The sequence below is a fragment of the Arachis ipaensis genome, chromosome B4, assembly GCF_059453495.1.
Source record: "Arachis ipaensis isolate K30076 ecotype BB chromosome B4, ASM5945349v1, whole genome shotgun sequence".
Taxonomy (NCBI): domain Eukaryota; kingdom Viridiplantae; phylum Streptophyta; class Magnoliopsida; order Fabales; family Fabaceae; genus Arachis; species Arachis ipaensis.
The window spans coordinates 16,309,732-16,325,878 of record NC_142439.1 but is presented as its reverse complement, the minus strand read 5'-3'; positions in this window follow the sequence as shown (position 1 = coordinate 16,325,878).

Sequence of the window (16,147 nt, the reverse complement as noted above, 5' to 3'; positions counted from 1 at the left end):
ATGAAATGGGATTCGGTGTGCTGGCACATGTCCCGGAAATGAATGTCTCTCACAAGCTATTGAGAGAATTGATTGCTTGCTATGATGAGTATTATGGATACCTGGACACTCTCTACGGCAGAATACACATAACACATGCCAAAGTAGTAGCTGTGTTGGGCATAATACACTTTCCACTTTTTGCTTATTTCGGTTCACTGGTTCCTTTATTTTCGATTCATTTGGGTACAGAAAATAAAACTGAGCCTTTTTGACTGATTTGTTGCTATTAAAATATTGTAGGGAATCATTTTCCTGAGAAAGTTGAGTACGACAAACTCAATGAGCAAAACAAGCAGATAATCGACATCTTCAAAAGTGCTACACTGGCATCTTTGACAAAGTCTGTCCTTGATATGAGTGTTGAGGGGGAGGAGAACCGTAAGAAGATCGAAAGGACTTTCGTCGCTTTTGTCCAGAAGTGCTTCTTACTGCCGACGACGGTGAGCGCAGCCTCCCCGATCCATAAGCCGCATGCCCTTTGTGTGGACAACATCTGACAATGGTGTTGGGCAACTCATGTCTTGAGCTTCTTAAGGAAGGGGGTTGAAAACAGGAGAGAGGGAAAAAAATAGTCTGTTGATGGCTACGTGTTTGTTTTGATGCTAATATATTCCCATGAATCCAAGTTCCCTCGACTGGATACACCTAACACTCTCGGGCCACCATGGGTGGCCTACTGGACACGAGAGAAGATTCTCAAGCGGATTGCTAAGGAAGCAACTAATACGATGGTAAATTAAACAAAAATTTCTCTTGAAAATTCGGTTTAGATGCTTCTAAAATACTCTGCTAACTAAATAAGCTTGTGTTTTAGGGACTTGTGTACATAGCACAATTAAAGGAGACAAAGACAAAAGAATAGAAGGTGGAAAAGAAAACAATTTTTCTGAAGGGGGAAGAAAAGAGAAAGCAGAAGAAAGAAAACAAAGAAAATTATTGTTCCGGATTCTTCTTCGGAAGAAGATAGTTTTTCTGAATCCAAATCTGAATCTGAATATGAAAAAATACCGCCAACCAAAAGAACAAGACAACAGAGGATGGTGAAAAAAATAAAAGATTGTTCTGACGGATTCGGAAACAACAAGTGAATCTGAAAACCAAAGAAGTACGAAGGATTCGGAAAGCACAAGTGAATCCAAAAACCAGTAAGGTTCGGAAATGATTATTTTTGGTTCATTGCTATGTTTGTTTGATGTTCATTTGGTTTGGTTTTACTTGTATTTGGTTAAAATTGTTCTTATGTATCGCAGAGAAGCAGAAGAAATTAAAAAAATAGCGACAAAAAAAAAAGAAAACAACCACAGAAGGTGGTTAAAAAAGAAAGCAAAAAAAGGAAGCTTGTTCCGACAGATTCGAAGAGCACAAGTGAATCTGAAAATCAGTAAGTTTGGGAATTGATTATTTTCGGTTCATTTATATGTTTGTATGATGTTCATCTGGTTTAGTTTTGCTTTTATTTGGTGAAAATTGTTTGTGTGTGCTTGTTAAGTAAATTACAGCTGTGATATTATTCTCCGGTATAAATTCGATGTATTTGTATGTGTTGCAGAGAAAAAGAAATCGAAAAAACACCGACAATAAAAAGAAAACAACTAGAGAGGGTTGCCAAAATACAAACCAAATCAAGCAAGCTTGTTCTGACAGATTCAGAGAGCAAAACTGAATCTGAAAGTAAGTTTCAGAAATCATATTTTCGGTTAATTGATACTTTTATTTTAGTTTCATTGATACTTATTTTATGTATTTTCAGAAGTGAACAAGTAAAGGCCAGCGCTGCCGAAAGAAGAAGGGACACGTTGTAGCTATTAAAAGAAAAGAGAGCAAAGAGAAAAAATGATAGAGCTCAAAAAATAAATGTTGCTCCAGATGACTTTTACTCGACAGAGCCGCGAAATGATTTATCCGAGACGTAAGATTCGGTTTCGTATATCGAGTTCTTTTTCTTTGTTTGCTAACTTTTCCTAAAACCTCTTGTAATTCCTCTGGATTTACTGAATAATATTTATTTTTTTGCTTAGACTGCCGACTGTAGATATGGGCAGCGAAACTTTACAAACTCAGACGAGCTCCACACTGTCTGTAAATGCACTGGCCAATGCCAGATAAATTCGGTTCTTTTCTTCGTTTAAATTCGGTTCATTGGATTCCAAAAATGAATTTCAGGTGTTTTTATCCTCTGCTTTTAATCTTGGTTGATGATTTTAATTTGGTATCTTTTTTATTAGGAAAAATATCCCGGAAATCCCGGTAAAAGTTTTTAGAAGAAAGAAACTCCATCGAAAACAGAGTTTTCAAACTCCAACTGTGTAAGTTGAAATATTTATGTTGGTCTTTTAGATTTCGGTAATAATTTTTGTTTAATTAATCACACAGAATCTGTGTTTAATTTTCAGTAGCACTACACCTAATCCTGAACTCTAAATCATTACTGTTTGAGGAAAAACTCAGTCTCAACATCTCGATATGTGAGTTTTTTAATGTACAGCTTTCGGTTCCTCGGTACCTATTCTGGTAATTCAATATTAACTTCTTGCTTGTTCATCTTCCGTAGAGCTCCTATTGCTGTGTCTCTTCCCAGTTCTCTTGTGGAAGAGATAATAAAATATCGAGATACCTTCACCAATGTTCCTTCCGAGAGCCAAGCAGAAGAAGCTTCTGTTAATGAGTAAGTTGTAATTAGAATTCTTATTATTAGTTTTAATGGCACAGGATAATAATTCTGGGTCGTTATTGAACTCTTTTATGTTTAATGTAATAGCCCTCCCGAAGAACAACAGCAATCGTGCCAAGAAACTCCGGTGGCAGGGCAATCGGAAGAAGAAGCACAACCTGATTTGTAAGTTTTCTGTTTGTTTAAATCTGGGTAATTTTGGTTCATTACATGGTTTACTTGTGTTTCAGTTGAATCCAGAAATCAATTAGATGTGTTTTTTATTGGACTCTTTTCTGTTTGTTACAGCTGCCTTTCGGAACCCGAAAAGTGATCCGGCGGGGAATCTTCCCCAAGGCAGAAGGAGCCAGAACCTCTGCAGAATGTGTAAGTTTTAATTAATATCCATTTTATTAGCTTTCATGTTATATTCTAATGCTTTTTCATTATTACTTAATGATGAGTTTGGAAAACTCTAAATTAATATCAGTGATGACTAAACATTATTAATATAATTAATTGTAAATTATTAAATTAATTTTGAATTAAAAGATGATCAAAATAATTTTGCAATGCAGGTTTTCTTATTGGGCCGAACAGAAAAGAAGAATTATTACAAGCCCAATACGCTTAAAACCATTCAGCCTTGATGTTAAAATTATTGTAATAATGGTGGCTGAAACAAGTGTTTTATGGGCCAGCAATTGTGATACAAGCCCAATTAAAAGTCTTGGTATGAGACCAAATATGCTTGGTCCGAAATTAAAAGGAAATGGGACACAATATTGTTTTATCCATTCAACCAATGAAATCCATTCCTTTGATTATGTTGCTGCATGCTCCAACGGATATCACTTTTATCCTTTGATGGAATCCAAATTTTATTAATTGGCGTTATTGCAGACCTTGGAAACATGAGAGAGAGTTGGTCTTTAATTTGATGGACATCATTAAGCTACATGCTACCTAAAGCAAAGGGAAGTAATTAACTTTAATTCATCAAATTCATTTGATTGCTTCTCTTTCTACACTCTCTACTCTCTCATCTTTTCTTTCTTTTCTTCGGTCATGTCACAGAAAACTATGGAAGCTAAGTTGAGCTACCAGAAGAAAGAAGGAGCTACATGCATCAAGACCATCGAGCTGATGGCAAGAAAACATAAAAAATGTAATGGCTAAGATCTGCAACCATGAAAGGAAAGATATGGTGATGAGATCTCAGCCTCTCCATACCAAAAATGGATAAGGAAGATTTTGACAAGCAAGGAGAAGATATTTGGAATGACTTGTCTCTGCTTTTGAGTTCACTCATCACAGAAGGTAGCTAGGGTGGCTGTGTGAGGAAGGAAGTAAAAGTGGAGCAGATGAAGCTATCATCATCATGAAGCATCAAGGGCTAGAAATTCATCTTGGAGAGTAAGCCAAGGATGGAGCGCTCGGATTGATGAAGATTGATGACCAAGGAAGGACTAGAGGTAATTGCATGTTGGGTTTTACATGGGTTATCTCTTCTCTCTCTCTGGCCGAACCGGTTCTGTTTCTTGGAGAGGAAGAAGTTGGCTTGGTTTTTGGTTTCAACTGTGGAGGCTTCCCTCTTCTATAAAAAGGGAGAACAACCACGGTTTGATTCAAGGAGAAAGTGTGAGAGTGCAAGGCACAGAGTTCTCAGAGCTACCTGAGCTAACAGATTTCTCTTCTCCTTTAATGTATTCTGTTTTGTAATTTTCTGTTTAATTTTGTCATGTCTTGAGTCTCATGGAAAAAGGCAAACAGTGAAGTTTGTATGAAAAAGCCATAGAGCGGAAAAAGGCAGAGAGTGCAAAATTAAAAGAAAAAGCCATAGATGTCCTTAGAGTTCCTTTGTTCATCTATGTTGTGTTTCATGATTCTGTGAAAATTCCCTTGTAAGTTGGGTTAGCACTTTACAGTCTCTAATCAAGAAGATTATAGTGAAATTTCATCATTGTTGTGATGGAGACTAGATGTAGGCTGCACTGCACTTAGCAGCTGAACCAGGATATATCTGGGTGTAATTTTCTCTCTTCTCTACTCCATTTCTGTTTCTACTGCACAGGAGATAAAACTGAAAAATATCTCGTGCCAAGTGACGAGACAAAAATAAAAGTCTCGTGGCTAGGGACGAGACAAAAATAAAAAAGTCTCCTGAAGTTATTTAAAAGATCAGCAAGTGTTACTGAGCAAAAAGGGGGCTAAGATTCAACCCCCCCTTCTCTTAGCCACTGAAAACCATCACTTAAAACTTTTCAAATTTGGGTAATTTCGGTTCATTACATGGTTTACTTGTAGTTCATTTGAATCCATAAATCAATTAGATATGTTCTTTATTGGACTCTTTTCTGTTTGTTACAACTGCCCTCCAAAAACCAAAAAGCAGGCCGGCGAGGAATCTTTCCCGATGAAGACGGAGCCAGAACCTCCATTGAATGTGTAAGTTTTAATTAATATCATTTTTATTAGCTTTCGTGTTATATGATATTGCTTTTTCATTATTACTTAAAACTTTCCTCTGTCCTATTGCAGTGCTTCTCGTCCTTCTTTATGGGAAGATGATGCACCTTCCTTCAGCCTTGGGATAAGTCTCCCAATATCTCAACCAACTCCCCCGACCTCTCAGCCGACAGTGACACAGCTTGAAATCCTGGCAGAGGCGGTGATAGATGCTGGGGTGGCGGCGGCATTGATTTGCTAAAGAAACCAATGCCGAGCCGAGCTTCACAACCGCTGTAGGTTACAAAACTCCAGAGAAAGAAAAAGAAACCACGGAGGAGCTGAAGGAGAAGTGTTTTCGTTGGATGACACAAGTAAAGGAAACCAACGATACAACCAATGAATATGACGCCGTATTCGTCTTGAACCATGAAGCGCATTGGGAGGTGCTTAGGCATCATTTCTTGTCTCTAATCTCCAGAGAAAATGTAGAATACACAGTAAATTCTTTGCCTATTACGTTAACATTAATAATTTTTCTAAAAACTTTTATATCGTATATCTCATAAATTTTCTTTCTGTAGGTGGTCAATGCCGCGTGTATAATTCTCAACGACAAAGAATCTCGCCGGTTTGAAGAAGAAATTTGCTGTGTGATGACGGATATTCTGGTAAGCCAAATTTTTTATTCCCTAAGTAATTTAGAATTTGGTTCATTTGTGATTTAACTGAGGTTCATTTTGCAGAATTTTATGTTGGAAAACTATGGCGTGAATTACATTGATCCAAATACCAACAAGGCCTACTGGATCGATATCGATCAATATGCGCACTAATGCCGTTTTCTTGACAAAAGAAAACTAGCATTGCATCCATTTGTAAGTAGTGATTTCCAAAACTTCTTTGATAATTCTGTCGTTTGCTATCATTTAGACTGAAATATTCCATCATTTTTTCAAACTTCAGTTGTTTGCGCCGATTTACAACAGAGGACACTGGTGGTTGTGGATTGTCGATGTCAGAAAGATGGCATTCTATGTGCTTGACCCTGTCAACAAAAAGAAAGATGAAATACCTGATTCAAGAATTAAACTGAATAAATTTGTTGTAAGTTATTTACATCATACATATTTTGTTGTAAATTATTCAAACATGAGTAGAATTCGGTTCATTGAAGTTGGTGATTTATATTCACTTGATTGTTTCTTGTTAAGTGTGCCTGATTTTACTTTTTGTATTCTTTTCAGGGATTAATAGTATCCCAGATGAGGGTTTATGCTGGGAAAGAACCCTTGATAGAGGACAGAGAGGGAGTTGAAGCAGAGTATATCAGGCTTAACGGTCAACGAACAAAGAAAAAAAAATCTTTCTTTACTATAGTGCTATTTTTAATGTGTTTTATTATGTATCCTATTAATCATATTTTACTTATTTCTTGCTTGGATATGGTTGCAGGATATACGTCATGATATGGCTGGAAACAATTGATCCTCAAAAGATTAAAACAGGGAAGAGGTATCAATATAAAAAGTGGACACAAGTAAGTAATTTCTAAATTAATGAAATTTGGTTCATTTCTTATGTAAGTTGGGTTCATTTCTTATGTAACTAATTCCTTTCCATTGAATTGTAGGAAGAAATTGATGCCTTCAGGCACGAATATGGTCCAAACATTCTGTTGCATAAAATGAAGAAAATCAGAGACCAAGTGATTCGGGCATCTGAAGCCATAAGACTCCTGAAGCCATCTGCTGCCCTCTCCAGCCCTTTTTGTAAATTCACATATGGGAATAAATTCAAATTCGAACAACTATCTGCATAATGAACCAAACATGTTATTAAAGTGAAACGATTATATAGTACTAAATGAACGGAACATTACCCATTATATAAAATCAAATTCGAACAACTGCCTACATAATAAACCGAGCAATACTACTCTCTTAACGAAACCAATGCAGAATACTAAATGAACCAAATATCGTATATATATAATCAAATTCAAAAGACCTGCATTTAGAATTCAGATATTGCATTACATTCAATTCAATTCAGTTCAATCCAAATCAGAACACCTGCGTCTAGAAATTAGCATTGCATTAAATTCAATTCAATTCAAAATTGAATAATCCAAACCTTGTCCGCTTGATTCGATTCACAAGAATAATCCAAATCGCTCTCATTCAACTGATTTGAAGTTGAATCATTCATTGTTTTGATAGCCTATTGAAATCTGAAAACGAAGAAGATAAATCCACAGATCGAAGAAAAAAATAAAGAAGAATAGGAAGAAGAACGACGAGCAGCAAAGAAGAAAAAAAAAAGAACGATGAGCAGCAGAGCAGATCTAAAAATTGCAATTCAGATCGTTAACGTTGAAGAATGTTTACGTTGAAAAAGAAGTTTTACATAATTATTCTGTTACGTTAATAGGAGGGGGAGGGGCGCCTATAACAACCTGACTTTTTGAAAATTAAATAATGAGTAATTTATGATTTATTATATTTATTGAGAATTTTATTTAAATTTTTTTAAAAGTAATTAAATTAAATTTTATGATACTTTAAATTTAAAATCTATAATTTTTTAAATAATTTTTTATTATAAAAAGATATTTTAAAAAAATAAAAAAATTTTAATTATTATTATTATTATTATTATTATTATTATTATTATTATTATTATTATTATTATTATTATTATTATTATGATAGTTTTTTTTTCTTTTTCTTTTCCTTGCCCTTCATATACATATATGCTATTATATATTCATTATATATATATACATAATAAAGAAAGAAAGACAAGCCACAACATGGCTTATGTATATATGTACATATATATATGAATTGAAATTGAAACTCGGTTGTAAGCGCAATATATATATATATATATAAACAAGACACATAACCAATTTCATTCAATCATCAAAATATCTTTATTTTATATTTGTTCTTTTCATCACCGAACTCATAAGAAAAGAAATAAGGGAAGGGAAGGCCGAAGCTGGCAAGAAAGAAAACCGTAACCCACTAAAATTTTTGGCTTCGATTTATTGAGATCCGTAATCCTAATCGAGAATTTAATCCAATAAAAATATTCGTATTTTTTTTTTTTATATATTGGCGCTATTTTTGATCGGTGAAAATTGACGGTGACGTAACTCCCCTACTTCTTGAGTTCGGCCAATTGGAGTTCTAGGAGTTACATACGATTTCTGACATTTTCATCTTTGTCAGCTCGGTCAGAAAACTTTTCCATAACCTTGAGTATTTTGATTTCATACGGAAGTAGGATTTTAGTAAATTCTCACCAATTAAATTTGTGTTGGATAAGTGAATGGTTGTTGTGATTGATTATTAATGGAATTTGATTGACTTTATATTGAATTTTGTTGATATATTGTTATATGTGATTAAACTTGTGATTTAGTCATGTTTGTGCTGCCTAAACTGTGATAATGAGGCTTATTTGGGGCTGTCATTGTGTTAGTTTTTGAATAAAATGGGTGAGGTTTAATGGCCGAGGAATTAAATTAAAAATTGTAAAAAATCAGTAACCGTAAAATTAAAAAACGGATTAAGATTTAAATGTATATTTTAAAAAGAAAATAAGGAGGGTTTCGGTTCTTGGCGAAGAGAAGAATCAGCCAAGAAGAATTATTTTTAAGGAAATATACTTGTATTTTTATGAAAAGATTGAGTTTAATATTATAATTATATAAGTTTTTCGAAAATTTTGGATAATAAATAAAGTTCAGGGTAAAACGGATATTTTTATAAAAGCTCAGGGTTATTTATATAAATATGAAACAAATTGAAAGTTTAAATATAATTTTATAAAATATTAAAGTCAAAAATAAAATATTAAAAAATTCGTGATTTAGAAAGTAATTAATAAAAGTTTGAAAATAAGATTAAATTAGTGACCGATTTAGCGACTGATTAGTTTTAAAGTAATTTTTATTGGTCACTAAGGTAGCGTTTGGTGGAGAGACAGAGACAGAATACTGAGACTAAAAGACAAAGACTAAGAGACAAAGATTGAAATAAATCTCAGTATTCTGTTTGGTGTAAAGTGGGAGACAGAAATTAAAACAAGAATGAAATTCTAATTTAATTTGTACAAAGGGTAAAATTGGAATTAATTAATTGAAATGCAGGTATTTTAGGTGTAAAATGTTATTAAAATTTCACTCTCCATCTCTAAAAATTTTAATCCCCTGTGTCCCCACTTTTTGGAGGTACTAAAATACTGAAATTTTGGGAATAGAGACAGAAATTTTAGTACCAGTCTTTGAACCAACAAACATGATACTGAGTCTTAGTCTCCCAGTCTCTGTCTCAGTACCTTAAAATAAACGTTATCCAAGGATTAAATTTTTAACCAATATATTGACCACGACTTAGCGACCGAATTAGCGACCAAAATTTTCCACCCTAGTTATTTTATTGGTTGCAAATTCGGTCGCTAAATAAAAAATAGTGATCGGTTTTGCAACCAACTACTTTAAATCAATATTTATATTTGGTTACTAAATTGGTCGATACCTTAACTATTAGCAACCGATTTAGCGACCATTGACTTAGTGACCGAATTAGCGACCAACCATTTTTAGCTTCTTTTTCTATTGGTTGCAAAATCGGTCGCTAAATCAAAAAATAGCGACCGATTTTGTGACCAACAATCCCAAGCATTATTTCCTCAATTCGGTTGCTAATTCGGTCGCTAAATTAAAAACTAGTGACCATTTTACCGACCAACTTTATGTTACTTGTATAACAAACTTATCGGTCGCTATTAGGGACCAACTAGTATTTTTACTCGTAATAACATAAAGGGAATATAAATTTTTTAAAACTACGATCCACTTTGTTCTGACAGTATAGATTATGCATGGCACGAAAAATTTATAAAATCAAACTATTTTTACAAAAAAAAAAGTTATAGGTTGACAAAAGTCTTTGGCTGAGAAGACCAAGGTATCTGTAGATAAAAAATCAAATAATAAGATTTTTAGTTATTATTTTTATATGAAAAAGTTTAATTTTTTATTAATAATTAATTTTAGCATTCGTTATCTAAAATTTAAAATAATTTAACGTGTATACTTTTACATTTAATTAGGTGTTAAGTCTATTGCACAAATAGAAATAATTAATTTTTATACTTGCTATTTAAAAATAATATTTTTTCTCTCTATGTATATAAAAATATAATTAGATATTAGCATAAAAAAATTATACTGATAGTTATAAAATTAACTCAAAATTATTTTTTTAAAACAATTGAATCTTGATTTTAACTTTTAATTATAACATTAGTATTCTCTCCAAATTATATGTAATAAATATTTAAAAGAAAAGAAATGAAAATATATATTAGAAAGTTAAGCGGTGAAAATTTAAAACTAAATAAAAAAACTAAAAAAAATATGTATATAATAATAATAATATTTTTTATATGAATTATATTATTTTGTTAATTTTACTTTTTGTAGAACAGAAATATAGAAAAAATAGAGAATGAGAGAAAAAAGAGAGAAAAATAAAGATGAAGAATGAAAGTGAAGGTGAGAGTTTGTTAATTTTAGAAAAAAAAATTATTTTAATTATAAAAAAATACCAGATGACATATGTTGATTTGTCAAATTATTAATATAAATATAAATTATATATAGAGTAAAAATGGTAGAGAGAAATAGAAAAATGGAGAGAAGTAGATGAGAGAATTTAGGAAGGGAGTTTATTAATTTTGAAAAAAAAAATTTTTCTCAATTTTAATAAGAGAGTGTCATGTGACACATTTGATTATTAAATTAGATAGTAATAAATGATACATAATATAGGTATATTTCAATTTCAATTTTAATATTTTAATTTTAATTTTAATGCAATTAAAGAATGTCATATTGTACATTTTGATTGGAAATTAGTAGTTAGTCATTGATATTTTGATATTGATAATAATATATAAAATAGATAGAGTGGTTGAAGGAAAGAGAGAAATAGAGAAAGGAAGACGGAGGATGAGAGAACTCTTTAATTTTGTAGGGAAAGATTTGATTTCAATTGCAATGAGAGAGTGACATGTGACACATTTTGGTTGTAAAATTAGTAATGAGGGGGAAAGAATTCTTTAATTTTGGAGGAAAAGATTTAATTTCAATTACAATGAGAGAGTGACATGTGGCATATTTTGGTTGTAAAATTAGTAAGGAAAATTCTTTAATTTTGGAGGGAATAATTTGATTCTAATTGCAATGAGAAAGTGACATGTGGCACATTTTGGTTGTAAAATTAGATATATATAATAGATTTCCTTGTTCACTAAAATCGGTCGCTGAATATAATTTTAGCGACCGAATTAGCGACCGATTTTTTCCTAGTCCTAGAAATCCTATATCGGTATCTAAATCAGTCGCTATTAGCAACCATTTTTTTTGGTCGCTATTCTGGTAATTTCTTGTAGTTAGTCGCCAACAAAATTTTACAAGAAGAATTCATAAGTAAAAGAAGGAGAGCTACCTAGCTCGGATCGGAGTTGACTGGGATTTCCTAAGAATTTTTTGGTGTCCAAGTAAGGAACCCGACCCCAACACTCTTGAAATAAACTAACTACATTCTTCTCGAGTTCATCTAAATCATCTATATTATACTTGACTATTACTGGTTTCTCTTTCCAACACAACGGAAAACTAAGTTCACCGTTCTCGTCAAGGAAGAAAGGTCAGGCATCCTCAATAGCTCGGATTTTGAAAAAGTAGTTTTTAAAATCGTGGAAGGACTCATCAAATATGGAGAAAATCTTCCTACCCTGAATAGCACGAAAGGAGAGCCAAGCTAACTTTTTGGAACCAACAGGTTTGGTTAGAACAAAGAGGTAAAAGAAAACTTTTAGAAAAGGTCAAACATCAAGATCCCGACAAAGATGTTGGTATATTTTCATAAAAGCCCACGACTTATGGTGATGTTGGGAAGGAGCGACATTGCACCAGAGAGGATATTGATTTCAAAGTCAGAAAAAGGAAGCCTAACTTCTAGTTTAGTAAAAAAACAATCATAGATATAAAAGAAAGGGCGTTCCGACCTATCTAGTAAGGAAAACACACCCTCTCATCGGGGCCAGCTACCACTATCTCATAGTTTCGCTCATCTTTCCGGTTTTCACACAACCTATGGTGCCTACGGAAGGTTTCGACATACTCTCTATTAATAACGGAAACAGGAGTAAGAATAGTAATATCTACCCAGGTTAAGTGAGAGGGAACAGTAATATATACTTACAAATATAACAAACAGGAAAATCGTCATAAAAGAAGTCGGACACAAAGAAGTTGGATTTTCTCATCAACAGAATGAAAACTACTATTTCAAAAATAGTCTCTCAACAAAAAATATCCAAGATATAGAAACAGCGTTGCTTTCGAATAAGCAAACACGACACCATTTGGGGGGCAATACAACCAAAGTCTATAGTAACAATCTCAAACAGCAAACAGTTTCAAAAACATTTTCAAGAACAAACAAGCAGTGACAGTTAAAGGAAATGCAAAACCCCATCACCAATATTTTCAATTATCATATTATCCAAAAGAAGATACAAGAACCCAGAACAATCGAACAGCAAGAAGACTCGAACGTTCCTCTTCGAAGCGCAAAGAAATCTTTAAAAGATTCAAGATAGAGAAATCTTGAAACTAGGAAACGGTTATGAAGCAAGAACAAAGGAAAAAGAATAAAGGAGTTTTTCGATGAAAGAAACGATGAAATACAAAGCGTTTCAGAAACGAAAAAGAAAAGAAGAGGGAAGAAGTGAGGCTTTTATAAGAGACAAGGGGCAAAAAAGACATTTTGCACCCCTGTTTAAAGCCACACACGGATTCCCAGAAAACTGCCGCGTAACGTTCAATGAGAGAGAGCGAGAGAACATGTGAGGGGGAGGGGGGGAACACCGAGCGAGGTAGAACTAGGCTGTTTCAATGGGGTACAAAAGATCCTAGGGTTTGGAATCGGGAAGAATATTATCGTTTGGAAAAAGAATCTTTCTCCATTTTTGTTGATAATTTACCGGAAGATATCTCAAATAAGGAATTGTACCAGTTGTTTGATTGGACAGGCAGAATCATTGACATATATCTCTCACGGAAACGTAAGCAGGATTTGGTTTATCTTTTTGCTTTTGTACGATACACGACGAAAGGGGCCGCTCTGAAGGCGATCACGGAGATGGATCGCATGAGGTTACGAGGGAAGTTATTGTCTGTTAGTGAAGCAAAATTTAGACGACACTTACAAGAGCGGAAACGACGGGTGCATGTGGAGCAAAGAGAGTTGCACGGTAGTGGAAACGAGGGAGAGCCCAAGGTAGCTGCCAGTGGAAAGGAAAGGGATCCTGCACAAGAGAGTGAGGTGGACAAAGATGGTGCGCAAGCAGCTGACCACAGTAGGAGGAAGAGGGTCGAAGTTGCAGTAGCACAGGCGAACATAGATTGGTTAGTGAGGAGCATAGTAGGTAGCACGGTAAAACCGTTTGAGATCCAATCGTTGAAAAGGTCTCTTTGCAAACTTGTGCCCCAGGTTGTGGAAGTTAGAGAGATAAGTGCTTGTAAAGCCCTAGTGACATTTGACACAGTGAAACATGCAGACGATACTTTTACATTCAAACTGGATAGGCTGCTAAATTTTTTTCACAGGGTTCGGAGATGGGATGAAGCCGATCGCTGTGAGACTCGGAGAGTTTGGTTGGAATGCTACGGAGTGCCGATGCATGTCTGGTCAATAGAAACTTTTAAAAGCATAGGAGGAATATGGGGGGAAGTTATTAAATGCGATGTACACACGGAAGCATGTTCATCTTTTAGAAGTGAACGGATTCAAGTTGACACTGGTGTCTTTGACGTTATTCGAGAATGGATACACGTCTCTATTGGTAATACTGGTTGGGATATTTTTGTGAAGGAACTGGGATGTGAATTATGTGGTACAGAAAATATGATCCAGAACCAAGTAGAATGTTCAGTGAGTCGCAGTTTATGTTCTGAGGACAGTAGCCTGAGAGCTGGGGCGGTGCCATGGGATCCGGCGGCTGACATATTGGTTTCAAACACGAGATCGGTAGACAGGGACGAGGATAGGATGGTCATTCCAGAGGTCTTATTTAATGATTTAAATTGTATTTATTCAAATTTGAATAATACCGCTAATATCATGGATTCGATTAGATACTATCAGAGTAATGGAAAGGAGGATTTGGTGGGATATGATTTGAATGAAGCGGAGGGGTCAGAGAGGACAGCTATGCAGGAATTAACCAGGTGTGGAGATGAGGTTATTCATGCTGTTATAAGGAAAGAGGGCTTTACTCATATGGGCTGCCCTATGTATGACCGAAATAGGGATTGCTATGAGGGTAAGGGGGAGTTGGGCTTGGAGTTGAGTGGCCCACCTCATAATGGATTGGATGGGGTGCTCAAGGTTGATGGATTGCAGCATGATGGGGAAGGGGCTGATACAGACTGGGGTTTGGGCCCGGGGAAGGACGGCCTATTCAACGAAGAGGGTTTGGGTGAGTTGGATGATAATGCGGGTCGGGTTGATGGGTCGCGGGTCAGCAGGAAACGTTGGAAGGTTAGAGTGCGGGACGCAGGGAGGCGACTGAGCGCTATGCGGGGTGACCTTGAGGATGCCGACGAGGACTATGTCATGAAGGAGAGGGAAAAGCAAACCAGACAGGGTCCAGGGCGTGCTGGTAAGTGCGGGTCCATGGCTGTTCAGGCGGCCGACGCAATAGGAGCCGATCAGGATGGGGACGGCAATCCGGGAGCGCTGCGGGCGGTGGTGAGAACAACAGGATTGAAGGAGACGACTGAGGATAGGGGGAGAACGCCTGCTTCCGGAACTGGCTCGGGGACTCCGACACAGGGATCTGGGAGTCCGACGGCTGGGATAAGGGACGTGAGACTTAATACAAAGCTGCGCGATGGGGCTGATGGACACAGTGGAGTGGGGGAGAGTGCCGGGGTTGAGCATCAGGAAGAGCAACAGGAGGAGACAGTTGATGGCAGAAACCTGGAACAACAGCAAGTACAGGAAAACCAGGAAACGTGGGCTTTGGCGGTGGAATCGGGTGCTGTGTTATATGATGAAGAGGTGGATATTATGGCAATTTTACAGGCACAGAATGAAGAATTAGCGGTGAAGATAAAGCTGGCGAAATAGAAAGAGAAGGTCAGACGAAGTCGGCCTAAGAATCACACTAAGGTGAGTAAAAATGTTTTTAAATGAAGTTTGGTTGTTGGAATATTAGGGGGTTGAGGGGGGGACGGAAAGTTCAGTATGGTTAAATCTTTGAGGAACAATTATAAGCTAAACATGCTAGGATTGATTGAAACTAAGAGGCATGAGATTTCTAAGTTTGATGTTGCAAGAATTTGGGGATGCAGTAATGTGGGTTGGGAGTATGTAGAGTCTATGGGAGCTTCTGGGGGTTTACTGCTAGTTTGGGATGATGACATGTTTAAGTCCAACAACTGTTTTAAGGGGGAGAGGTGGCTGTGTGTTGAAGGAGTGTTGACACAAAATAATTTTCATTGTGCACTCTGTTTGGTGTATGGGGCGCACGGAAGGGAGGAGAAGCGGGTGGTGTGGGAGGAGTTGAGTTATATTGTGGGTTTGTGTCAGGTTCCTATTTGCTTTTTGGGAGATTTTAATGAGATACTACATGTCGAAGAACGCAAAGGGGCTAGTAGTTTACCGGGCTCAGCGGAAGATTTTAAGGATTGGGTTCAGGATATGCAGTTGATGGACTTATCTCTCAATGATAGGAAGTTCACGTGGTTCAGAGGTCGTTCATGTAGTAGGATTGATAGGGTCTTGGTTAATGTAGAGTGGATGGATGAATTCCCAGAAATTCGTTTGAGAGGTGGCCCAAGAGGGCTATCAGATCACTGTCCGCTGATTGTGGAAGGTAACAGACTAGGTGGTGGCCCACGTCCTTTCAGAACCA